The sequence below is a fragment of the Parus major genome, chromosome 10, assembly GCF_001522545.3.
Source record: "Parus major isolate Abel chromosome 10, Parus_major1.1, whole genome shotgun sequence".
NCBI classification, from domain to species: domain Eukaryota; kingdom Metazoa; phylum Chordata; class Aves; order Passeriformes; family Paridae; genus Parus; species Parus major.
Genome location: NC_031779.1, coordinates 3,189,772 through 3,203,110, shown reverse-complemented (window position 1 = coordinate 3,203,110; position 13,339 = coordinate 3,189,772).

Below are 13,339 nucleotides of genomic sequence, written 5' to 3'. Positions count from 1 at the left end.
TCCTGAAGTTTTTTGATTTTGCTGTGGGGGTTGACACTGTGGAACATGAGATTTTTAGTGTGAAATAGCTCTTTCCCCTCTCACCATAGCCAGTACTTAGTGTGTTAGTATGTCAGTGAGGAACACTCTGCATTGCATATCAAAGTCTAAAATATCACAAATATAATACTTGGAACCATAGAAGGATCTCAGGATAAAGCCCTGAATCTGTTCCAAGGTAGGGAGAAGGAGGAGAGAAAGGGAATTTCTAACTTTTTCTATAACTTTTTTCCTTCTTGATTTTGGCTGAGAAACAAAATTTAAGGAAAGGTTTGGATACTTTGCTATAATTAAAAGCCTGGGAAGAACTTCTTTGTAGGCTTTTTAACTTACATGCATTTGAACAAATTGCTGTATAGCTTCCTAAACTGTTTGACATTTGCTCTTGTTAGGGCAAATTATGGTTACATCTACTTCTGACCCGGATATTTTTTGAAAGAGTAAGTTGCTCTCTACTAAGTTTAAACAATTGCAGTGCTAAATGCTTGTAATAAGTGCAGTGGCCTGTTAAATTAAGCCTGAATTTATTCAGGATATGTTAATTTTTTGAATACTTTTGAATCAGTAATTATCATTTTGCCTGAAGCCTGTCATTTGGATGCTGAAATAATTAGGGTGCCCATTATCCAGATTTCATCATCTAATAACACAAAGTAAATACAGAGGGAAATTGAGGAGAAGAAGTTGGTATCTTGAAGAAGATATTTGGATAAAATATATTTCTCTATGAGCAAGACAGGAGTTAACTGTTAAGTTTCTAGAGCCAATTCAAGAGAGACACTGTGCCAGCGTTCCTCTGGCAGGCAGCAGCCGTCACAGCTGGGTGGCTGGAGGCAGAGGCAGCCTGTGGGGATGGCAGGGGGCCACCACTCTTTGTCCTGGGCACAGCACAAGCCTCTGATGGTAGCCCACTCACATCCAGCTGGTAAATAGAACAGTTCACATAGCTGGTCGTAAAAAGATGAGATCAGTCTCAAGGAAATGATGAGAACCAACAAACATCATGATGCTCACAGACTGGGAATGGTGTGAATTTCCCTCTCAGTTAACCAGTCCTGGAGGCACATAATCACCCTGTTATACTGCACTCCGGGCAGCAATTTTAAACTTACTCCTATGAAATTGCATTGTTGCTTTGCAAGGATTTTACTACCATAGTTACCTACATATATGTAAAGGTGCTTTTTAAAAGAAAGTTTTCTCTCTGTAGTTTGGACAAATGTTCCCAGTGGAGTCCACTGAGTTTCTGCACTGTCCAGAGGTTAGGATTGCTGCACAGAAGATGGAAGGAGCTAGCTGGCCTTGGAGGATTATCCATGGCAACAAAATGAGAAGAACTCATGGAACAACAGGGATGCAATACACAGAGCCAGTGCCATTCGGCAGCCCAAATCTTGCTTTTGGTCAAGGAAGCAGCTCTTGCTCCTCCTCTGCCCCTGCCTGAACAGAATCAAGATATGTATGTCTTTCTGGCTGAGTCTAGGAATAAGGCTCAGGAATGGAGGAAAGGACAGGAAGGTGAATGGTCAGGAATTGCAGCTGTGAACAGGCGTTTGTGTGGGATACACTTCTATCCCTTCCAAATAGATGCAAGGGTGTCCTTACATTTAAGGCATTTAAGAATGTCTTACACAGCTTGTTCACTCTACCTAGCTGAGGTTTCAGTCCTGCAAGCTGTGTTCAGTGCTGCTCACCTGACAGCAGGACAGTTCCTTGCTCAAAGCTGCTGAGGAGATGCTGTCCAAGCACACACACACCTCAGCACCAGGACATCTTGGGGCAAGGCTGCTCAGGGAAACTACTGCTGTAGGCATAAAGGATTTCTTTCAAAGTCTGTTTGGAGAGTTCCAGCTGCATTTCTAACTATGAAAATAGCAACAGTGCAGTCTGTATATATGACTTTAAGGCATAATTTGTCTTATATTGGTAAAATAAGTACTGTCTTCCCATGTGTAGTGTTGCAAGAATAGCCAGAAGACATTCAGCCTGCATGAGCCCTCACCAGAGATGTTTTCTCCACAACACATGGCAAAGGCCTCTGTTGTTCCTGGGAATCTTTGTAGCTTGAATGCATTATTCTGCTGTCTTGTCATCCATGTGCACGATAAACTGGGCATTCTTGACAATTGTTTCAGAGAACTGTGGCTAAGAAATTGAAATGGCCTTTTATTTTATTTAGGCAACAAAGTGATTTATGAAAAGACACATCCACTTCCCTGATGGGAAGTCCACGTGTGCTTTAAGCCCCGGAGCTGACTGGGCTGAGATCATGCTCTTGCCACAGTTGTTACCATTGGAATTATTGGAGTGCACTGGAGGACTGAGCCCCTCTGCTGCCCCCAACTCCACTGTGCTATGTGCTGAACAAAGATGGCTTGAGGCCCTCCCAAGCATCAGCCTTTGTAAACACCCTGAGACAATAGTCCCCATGGGGTTCAAATAATCCACACAGAGGTTGTCATCTCTTAAATTTCAATGGTGAGCTGGAGGTACAAGAGGGAGATTTAAGGGGCACAGAAAAGAAATAATTCACACAGCCTTGCTTCAGTGCCTCCCCTCTTACCTCTCCCCACAGCAAGGCCTTTCTCTGGAGCCACACGATTTTCACTTCACCAGGTTTTTGGCCTCAGTCTGTTTCTGAGAAACATTGCCCCATCTGTTGTGGGGTGTGTGTGTGTCAGGCAACTCTCACTTGCATGAAATGAAGCTGTGCTCAGCTTTATCAGCAGTTACAGCTGAGTGCATCCACTTTGGTTGGGCAGCCATTGGCTGAGGTTGGTTGAGCCTCTTGGATTCATCTGGTGAAAGGTAAATGACTGAAAGGATGAAAACAGGGTTTTTTAATTGCCAAGCCACTCGAATCAATAGGAAACTCTGCATGCTACTACGTGTGGTCTCCATGGACCCCATATGAAAGATGAAGGCAGCTGTGACCTCGCTTCATCACCCTTGCCTCAATCAATAACTACCAGCTTTTAGAGTCCCAAAAGGTGTGATTAAGTCTCTGCTGCATGAAGTTAGCGTTTCCTAGCATATAACCCATTGTCCTGACTGAAAGGACCTAAAAGCCCTTATTCTGTGAGGGTTAATGACCAGATGTCCCTGGAAGGAAGCCCATCAGCCCTGGGCCTCAGTGCCAGAAATTACTGCAGCTGATTTCATTCCCCATTGCATCCGTGTCACAGCTTTGGCAGCAGCATGAAGCATTTCACTTGGGTAAAGGAGCCTATGGGTGCAGGACAATCCCAGTGATGTCCTGGGAGGGGACTGGAAAGAGACTGCTGTTATTCTGTTCTGTTGCTCTTAGTCCATGACAGGATGCTTCAGAGGGATGCAAACTCAAACCCTTCCACACCTGAGAGTGGGTAGTGCATGGTTCAGGTCCATAAATGTAGTACTTTGTCTGCAGCAGTTCCTCTTATGGAGTGAGTGCTTGTGTAAATATGACAGCGCCAGCAAGGCCTAAATCAGACTATCCCCTTGTAATAGCAAGGCTTTAATAATGCCTGAACAGGAAATTGCACTGTCTGTGTGAAAGCAATAAGGACAAGTTTATGGTTTGCAGCAGTTGAGATGCTTCAGCACCTTTAGCAGGAAGGGAACGGGCAGTGTACTTTGGAGAAAAAGTTGCCTCATAGGGTACACGATATATTTAGGAGACTAATATTGAGACATTGTTTTCAAAGGACCATTTTAAGGTCACCACTTTCATGCAAAAATCTAACAGTACATTCTTTGACTTAAAAGAGCTCTCTGAGTAGCTGCCTTTTTTGTAATATTCTTTAGCTCTGTCTCATTGTTGATTCCAGAGCTCTGGAGGCCGTGAGGATGCCTCACTCTGAGGAAAACACTGACATTGGCATCCTGCTCTCCACATGGTGTATTATTGACAGCACAATTGGATAGGGAATTTGGTTAGCACAGTATAACCAGGGTATGTGGTAATTACTGGAGCATCATTATTAGTCTTATGGCATGTTTTTAAAGTTATTAATTAAAGCTTTTATCTTCCTTTGCACATTAGAATTTTGAAAAATGTTGGGTAGCATTAATAAATTTTTAGTCCCTGTAGTCAGCAGCAGCTTAGTTTTTGGAGAAAGAAAAACCCTGGAAGTCTTCCTTCCAGGCAGTTGTGAGCCTGTGTCTAAGGACAGATCATTAAGGATTTGCTGCTCTGGGATGGAGGGAGAAATAAACTTACATATGCAGAGAATATGGAGCACAGATTAATCCAGCCATGATTCAGTCTGAGTGCAAGATTCATTTCCTTTGAAATGCCATCAGAAAGCATTTGCTCACAATGTAGGTCACAGCAACAAAGGCTGTGGGAGGGATTGACTGAAGGCAAAAGGAGTGAAACTGAAATTATCTATGTTCAACAGCTGTCTAAGCCAGATGTTTGCAACATTAAAAACTCTGTGGCAACAGAAGTCTGTAGCCATGTAGACCCTGTAGTGGGAAGAAATGGAATTGTACATTTCTGTAAGTCCACACAATGACCTTGTAACTCTCTTACCCGTGCTATTGTTACAAATCTCTGCTTCTCTTCATGCTAAAAGTGTGCCAAACACTCATTTTCACAGCTAGATCATGCTATGATTTTTCTAGTGCCTCACTTCCTTGCCCTGAAATAATTGTTCTTTGAGCTCAGTACATGAACCAAACATTGAAGAAGATTAAGATGACCAGCAGATGATGGGAAACAAAATGCAGATAGACTCATTCCACATAAACAAATATTTTGAGGTGCACTGCTCATACAAACTGATTAGTTTGCCAGCTGTAGGCAGAGCTGCAGAGGAAATTAAAAAGGTGGAGCATGCTGAAAACCACAGAGGGAAAGAAACTGCAACAGGGTACACTGATTCATAATGCAGCAGGGAAAGAATGAGGTTTAGACATGGATCTGCTGGATTTAAGGATTCCTGCTTCTTTGAGAGACAGTCTGTCTGTGAGACACTTTCTATACTGTCACACCAGCAGTGGAGTAGAAACTTCTTTTTTTAACAGGCAGGAGGAGGGGGGGAAAGCCCTGTGTAAAGCCCAAGCTCCTGTAAGTGGAAAATATCATATGTACCCTTTCAAAATCCTTCAGGATGCAGCTGCAGATAATGAAGACAAATGATTCCTTCAAAATAAAGATAATAATGGAAACAGGCTATGCCTAGAATTCACCTCAGCTTTAGATTATTAGGGTAACAAAGGTAGTAGCATAAAGGAGCCTATTAATACAGTAAAAGGCAGAAATAGACAAAAACTGCAAGGATGGAGGGTTACTTAAAATCTCCAAGAGATGTGTACAAAAGAGGCTGAGGCAGGAAATCATCACTGAGATCATGAAAGCATGAACAGTCATAATGAACATCAGAAATACCTCATGACCCCTCTACCTTTATTTGCAGATAGAAGGAGTAGCGTCTCTGAAAAATGAAATATTTCAGCAAAGAGCATTAAGTTGAAAACAGTCAGGATGTTTTCAAAAATACACTTCTTTTTGTCAAGAGACATCAGTCAGGCCCCAAACTTCTCCTATCAGTCATGGAAGATTAACTATGAAAACTCAGTAGGTTTAGAGTAGAATTTTCTACAGAAAAAGTACTTGTAGAAAACATCCCAGTAATTTTTTGGCACTCAACAGTATTACAAGAGACATGGGAAAGTTTGTTTCAAGTTCCTCTTCCCGTTTAGATAATGCATGAGATTCCGTCAGATGATCTAGAAGATGCCTGCTTTTGGTAAGAGCTTTCTGGCAGCCTGGAGATTCTCCTAATCCCTGAAAGTGATGAAGAGATCTGAGAGACAGAAATCTAAACTATATGCACTTCTAAAACAGAATACTGGTCATCTTATCAGCTCACACTTAATGCTATCTGATAATACAGCAAGGCTGGAGTGTCTTTTCGTGTTACTTCCTTTGATTTTTAAGAAAATATGGGGCATAATTTAAATGAAACTGAATAGAAAAAAAACATATTTTGAGCCAGAGATGAAACTGAGAAAATTCAAGGATGGGGTAAACCATCTGGGGAAGTAGGAAGCCTGGTTCATTTCTGTCAAACTCCTCACAGCATTCCTGGATGATAACACAGGCACTGCCTGAGCCCTCATGAACCCGAGCAGCAGGGTAGGCCTGTTCTGTGTACAAAAAATACAAACTTATCACTAAGGTCTGCTAAGAACAAGGCTGTAGGTGTAAGGAACATGCACCATTGGAATAGCTGTACTTAGAGATCAGTGCTGCAAGAATAGCTGGAAGCCTATATTAATAAGGTTTAATCCATTGTCCAAGGAGAATGTACATATATCATGGGAGTCTGTGACCTCCCAGAGGGAGACTTCACCTGACTTCACTAGGATGGGTTGGAAATGAGGCCCTTCAAGGCCTCTCCTCTACTGATTAATCATTCCAAATACTTTTGAGAATCTATTTCACACCTGCCCTTCAAACCTCAGTCTGGTCCTTTTTAAATTTGCCCTGCTAGCTCTCTTAGACTTTCACACATTTCCAAAATTCCCCCAGAGCCACAATATCACCCATCTTCAGAAAACCTGCCCGTGACAAGCAGTCTCTGAGACACAGGGCAGTGCTGAGGGAGCAGAAGGACCATGCTACTGCTCCTGATGGTCACTGGTACTCTGAGCTCCCTGCCAGCCCTCAGATGCTGAGGCCATTGCAGCAGGAGCAGCCTCTGTTCCATGTGCATGGTCCATATGTGGACCACAGCAGGGTCTGGGACTGGAGGCAGCAGTGTATTTCTGCTAAACAGAAAAATACTGCTACTAAGAGAACAAAGACTTTCAACTGTGATTAACATTTTATTGCCTGGGTGGTAGGTATCAAAGGGCTTTTTGACTCTTCTGGAGACACTTTAGTCCATTTGGATTAAAATCAACACAGCTGCTCCCCAACTGATTTTAAGAATGCTTCCAGTAAATGCCACTTCCTGCTGTCCCTCCTTCTGAACACTGCATCATCCTGCTCAGCTTAGCTCAAATACTTGCTCCTCTACTCTCTCCTCATCCTCCTCTTCCTCTTTCTCCTCTTCTATGTGTATTTGCTTTAGACCTAACAATCTCAATTCCTACATCCCCTGTACTTCCCAGCAACAACCTTCTGCACAACACTGATGAGTGTGATGGTGGGGGCTATTAATAAGGAAATGGAATTGCCCATAAGAACAAGTGGGGCTGTGAGTGTGGGAGATGCCAGGTTACTCCTGCTCTGCTCTCCCCTCTACCTTGGCTTGGGCACCAGGGCTGGATGTTCTGCCTGGTTCTACAGGTGAGAGATGTTGCTCTACAGGTTGGAGCCAGCCAACCCCGTGTGCCAAGGGAGCTGCTCAGGACAGCTATTTCCTTGGACAGGCCACATGGAGGTGAAACTTTCAGAGGGTAAGGACTGTAAAACCAGCAATAACAAGTGTTTCTGTCTCTGCTGTGGATAAAGGGGTGCAGAAATCTCTAGTAGCAATGCAGGGATGAAGAGGGGCTGGAAGATTCTAATTGCACTTGGAAGTGAGTAACAGAGAGTGTAAATTTAAAAGAAAATAGTTCAGAGTGTCTGTGCAGAAGAAGCCAGGACAGCAGGACTGGAGCAGCCCCTCTTCATCTAAAGAGCTGCAGATGGGTGATCCCAGTGGGATGCTGAACAGAGTGACAGAATTAGGGTTCAGAGTTGTCAAAGTTCCTTTGACATCTCTCTAATGCACTGATGTGCTCTAGCCTAGATTTCACTCCATCCCTAGGATGCAGATGCCATCTGCAGGAGCCACTTGATCCAGCCTCCTGCAAGCTACAACAGCTGTGAAGGGAAGATCTAATTCTAGTAGTCAAAGAGGTGACAGAAGAGACACTCCATCTCTTGCAGCCTCCCTGCCTGCACCACAGGAAGGAAGCACAGCCCCTTTTTGTGGAGAGAGCTGCAGTGATGGGTGCCAGGAAAACTGCCTCTCTCAGCCAGGGTCCAGGGGTTGGGGGAGATTGGTTTGCTCAGGCACCCCTCCTATTTCAGGTTGCAAGATGAAGGTCTTTCCTTGTAGAGCTGGGGGCATCCCACCTCCAGTAGAAGTGTGTTTGACAATATTTAGGCAGAAAGATTGGAGCTGTCTGCTCCCATAGCAGATTTCTCTTCCAGTATGCCTCATATGCAGGTCTGTGGGACTCTTACCCAGTGCTGACTTGAGGACCATGTTCTCAGACAGAGGATACAATGCACTGTTGACAGTTTGTAGGAAGGAGGGGTATAGTTTTGAATGGTCATTAGCTTCAGGAGCTGGGGGTTATCTTGCTAAAAGCCTTAAACAATATATTAAAAAGCCTTATATTATAATTATATAATAAATATAATTATAAAAGCCTTAAGCAATATATTAAGAAGTCCTGAGTACACCTCCAACACTTCTCTGTCCTTTGGGTCACAGTGACTGAGCTCCAAGTACAACTTGCTGCAAGCCAACCCTGGGTCTCCAGAACACAAGCACAGGAAGTGGCTTGTCCTGCTGTGGAGGTTTCTGTGGATGACTGAGGGATGTCAGGTAGGGATGAGCTGTCATCATATTAGAAGCAGTTAATAGCAATCAGCAGTTAAAAGGACTTTTAACACCACACATACTTTCCCTATGCACCAGGGAATTGCAGTGCCTAGTGCTGGAGGGTGTTACTTCATGATTGTTCATGAATGCCCACTGTCACTTAAGCCCCAAATTTCTTTCCTGTGGATGTATGCAGTGTGTTCCCTGCTGCTGTTGCTCTCTGGGGGGATGGAGCTCTGGGCTCTGTGCAGCTGGAATGCACCCAGCAGTGGTGCTCAGCATTCCACCTCCCCATCACCTTCTTCCCTGCAGCTGTGAGAAATGCCCATAGTGGAACTTGCCAAATGAAGCTTTCTTCTGCAGTGAGTGAGGAAAGCAAGCAATTTGTGTCTCCAGAGCACATATGAGCAGAGGGCAGGTGAGCACTACCCTCCTGAGAAGGAAAACACTTGCTCCCAGAGGGCAGTAGTGTCTGAGCTTGCAAAAAATCCTGAGGTAAGAAAGCTGAACTGTACCTCCCCTCTCCCTTTCCAGCAGTGTTGAGGAAAGAAGGCAACAGATGCCATCCATTTAAAACAAGCATGTCAGTAATAACCACAGCCTGAACCAAACCAGATGTGAACTCCAGGGCTGTTAAGCCTGATACTTCACAGACTGCTCTAAAAGCTGGGCAGTGTAGCTTGAGGTTCCCCAGTCACTTGTTGAACTTCCTGAAATGAAGACCTCAGGCTCACAACTCAGAGTTCAGTTAATCTGCCATCAGCACAAAAGAGTCCTTCTTCTTCCTGACGTCTCTGGGAAAAGGCTTTGCACTCACTTAGACTCTGCTGAGTAACTAGAAAAGGAAATTTTTCAAGCTCCCTAATGGTACAGGAGGCCCAACAGTCCTGCAACCTGAAAATAGGTGCCTGGTTTCAGATTGGCAAAAGTTCATCATCCTATTCCTCTATTAGATGATGTAATTGGAAGTAAGCATGTTTACTGAATTTTGCTTTTGGTACTAATAAACTCTTCATAGCAAGGCTGTTCTCCCAAACAGTTTCTACATGATTCTGTACACAAGCACTTTCTCACAAATAAAAATCATCTTGAACACCTTTCCTTCACCTGGAGAATAAAATGTACTGAGCCCAAGAAATGAGTTCTGAAAAGCAGCTTCCAAGATACTTGAGTCTCTTCATTTACCCAATCTGAACCTTAGAACAGTTCATGCACTATCTCTAGATACTCACAAAGCAGCATTATCATCTGATTTACTAAGTTTCCTGAATGCTAGGGAGGGACTTTTAGAGGGGTGTTAAAGTTCTGTACTTCTGTTTAAGTAGAAGCTCTTGTAAGAATAGATTGAAATGGATTTTTTTTATTTCCTGAGTGCCTTTTAGAGGAAAAATTACGACAGCATCTTGAATTGCCAGCAGATCAATTAATAAACACCAGTCTGAGGTAACACATATTCCAGGTATGAGTGTTATCTCTTAGTGGAGCCTTAGCATGGGTAAGGAACTTGACTTTCAGTGTCTTTTGTGATACAGACTCACAGAGCACAGACTCATTGCCATACCCTTGTGTCAGGAAGAAATGCATTTTCCTCTGGCAGTTATGAATTTTCTTACTTTGACATAAGGGATTTTGTATAGTGATTATAAGCAATATACAATAAAAAGCAAAGCTTACATTCATATTCTTGAAGATGACATGGTAGCACTGAGGATACTGTATTACAAAAAAAATAATTTACAGAAGTAAAGATTGTATCTCAGACCATGTGGTGTCAAAATGAAATATTCAGTCATGTTCTTACTGAAGTATCCAGTCTGCCATGTTCTCAGTTTACAGCTCACTTAATTTCTGTAGCTTTGCTTCTGTGGCACAAGACATAGGAGAATGTAACCACTTGATTTTTCTTATTACAAATTGCCCAATCTGAATTTTACAAACTCTTTTTCCAGTTTGTTACTGAAATATAACAATGTTAAAATATCTTCACAATCTTTTTAATAAGCTGTCCCAACTAGCTCCAACTTTGACTATGCATAGATTACTGTGTGTCTTACCCACTCTGTACATCCACTTGTGGATTTTAGACTCAATTGAATGGACTGACCTAAATTTCTTAAGTAAATATTCTAAAGAGGTTTCCCATATTTTCTTTCTAAATCTCATGCATTCATTCAGTTGGAATAAAACCAGGTTGCTGTGTTACTTTACCCATCTCTAGGTAGTTATGAACAGTTTTACTCCCTTCCTCTAAAGATCTCTCACTTCCTTACAAGAACAGCGTAAGATTTGGTTCATCTGAGCTTCACATACAGCAGTCATATGGAAGCCAGGATTAGAATCAATTTGATTCAAAGGGCTATACTTCAAACTCCTGGATCAACCTGATTCTCCTGCAGACCAATGGATGGTGTGGGTGCCATCTGCTTGTCACTGCTATTGCCTTTCACCTGTCCTTATAGGGAAAATAGAGGAAGACAAAAAAAGGGCACAACCAGAAAAGGGTCTTGCACTGCACTGGATTCTCTCTGGCTTGCTGTGATCTCTTCTGTGTGACAGTGCTGTGGAACACAGACCTGAGGAGATTGCAGGGAGAGCAATATTTAGCTCAGCTTTCTCCACAGCAAAACTGCTTTTTCTGAAGGCTGAGATATGGTGAAGAGCAATATTGAAATTCTCTCTATGAGGTGTCTGCCTTTCACACAAGTAGCACAATGTAATTCCCTCTACTCATTCTCTTTTTCCCTAAGACTTCTGCTTAGCCTGCTTCTTTCAGCTCTAATTACAAACCAGCAGTACCCATCTCTGCTTTCTTCTGGATAAGCTCTCCCTTGAATTTGACTTATTTCAGGATGTTGGATGCCAGCTGGGAAATGGAAAATACATTCTGGAAACTGCAAAACCATCTTTCTTTCTAGACAGTTACACATTTTCTTAAGGGATTTAATTCTAAAAGAATCACATAAAAAAATAGTAAGCAGAACAGTTCAGTAGCTCAGGTGGTAATAAGCAAAAAGAAAGAAAATATTCAGTATAAATTGAAAGCCAAACATTGTGTTAAAACCAAATATATACACATTTTGCTTTCCAAGAATCTGTCTGGTATGTAGGAAGGGCACAAACCTCTAAACATTTGGGGTTAAAGGATTTTGCACCTGAGCAAGAACTACTCCATGCTGCCTAAAATTCCTTTCCCTGGATGTACCTGACACACCGAAGTTGACCTTCAGCCAACAGGGGGAGATAACCATCAGCCATTTATTCACTGGCATCCTGAGGACTGAGCCCTTCGAATCTGGAGTGCCTTTGGCAAAGGAAAACAGCCGGTGAGTGATGCTGCAGCACATCCCTGGGAGACCCTTCTTACTGGAATTTTTCAAGAGACAGAGCTCCAGCATTTGTCTGCCAACACTTCATTTGCTTGTCACCACAGCTGCCAGCGCTGAGCCCAGACACTCCTGCCTGGTTCCCGTGGAGCTCACGCGTGGCCAGCATGAGGGGCAGCCTCGTGTGCTGGGGCAAGGGACTGGGCTGGGCTCATGGGAAAGGACTGCACTGATCCAGCAAGGGTAAAAGCTACCCCTGAGATGTCACACATGAGTAATCTCTAAAGATGGACAGCTTTGGGCACCCTGAATGTACTTTACACAGCAGAATTTGGGGAGCCCCTCTAAACACATCTTGGCCACATTCTCCACTGCTTTTCCACCCATCTTGTTCCCTCTTCCTGCAGTCTGTCAGAGAAAGGCCAGACATCATTGCAACCTGGAACAGGAGAAAAGAAGCCAGACTTAGGGTTGCTCATACAGTTTTGAGCATAACTATTGCAATCAGTGTGTCAAGTCCCTCTGTTAGTGTTCAGAAAGGCAATAGCAGCACCAAAGAGATGCAGGCAAAAGAGAAAATGGATTGATTAGAGGCTGAGATGCAGACATCTTTTTGGTAATCTTTTCTGCTTGAACCTGGTGGTGAGTTCTGGCTGCATTAGTGTCTAACCCCAGGTGTTACCTATGTCTTAGATAAGGCTGGAGAAATGACTATTGCTTGACTTGTTCACCAGTGAGTGTGGCCTCATGTACTGCTACTGTTGCACTAAAGATGAAGACAAAAATAAAATCCCACCATCCAGCAAAGAAAAAAGCCTCTTATTTCAGAGGAAGAAAAGAAGAAAGATATGAAAAGGAAAGAGCCTTCTGAAGAAATCTCGCATCAGAGACTTGGAGCAAGAGCCAGCTGTAGGGCAGAACACTGAGCACACACCTTTCTGCTCAGTGTGGGCTGTGGTGATGTTCATGCCCTGCACTAGGACACAGCTCATGGAGACTTCTGATGGCCTGCCCTGGGACAAATTTTCTAGCACATGTTTATTTCCTTAAGGGCCACCTTTTGCCATCGGAGCAGTGGCAGGAGGGACCATGAGCTGTGTTGTGTGCCGGCCTGGACAGGGCTGGATCTGTGGGAGCAGCTCCTGAGGAGGCCACAGGGGCTCTGCTGTGAAGAAAGGCTGGGAAAGCTGGGGCCATCCAGCCTGGGAAAGAGAAGGCTGTGTGTGGGGAGCTCACAAGGCTCTGGAATGTTCAGGTTCCAGTACCTGAAAGGGTCCTACAGTGAAGATGGACAGGAACTATGGTGATAGGACAAGGGAGAACGGGTACAAAATGAAAGGGGAAAATTTACATGAGATATTAGGGAGACATTCTTTACTGTGAGAGTGGTGAGGAACTGGACCAGGCTGTCCAGGGAGGCTGTGTATGCCCCAACGTCAGGTGGGA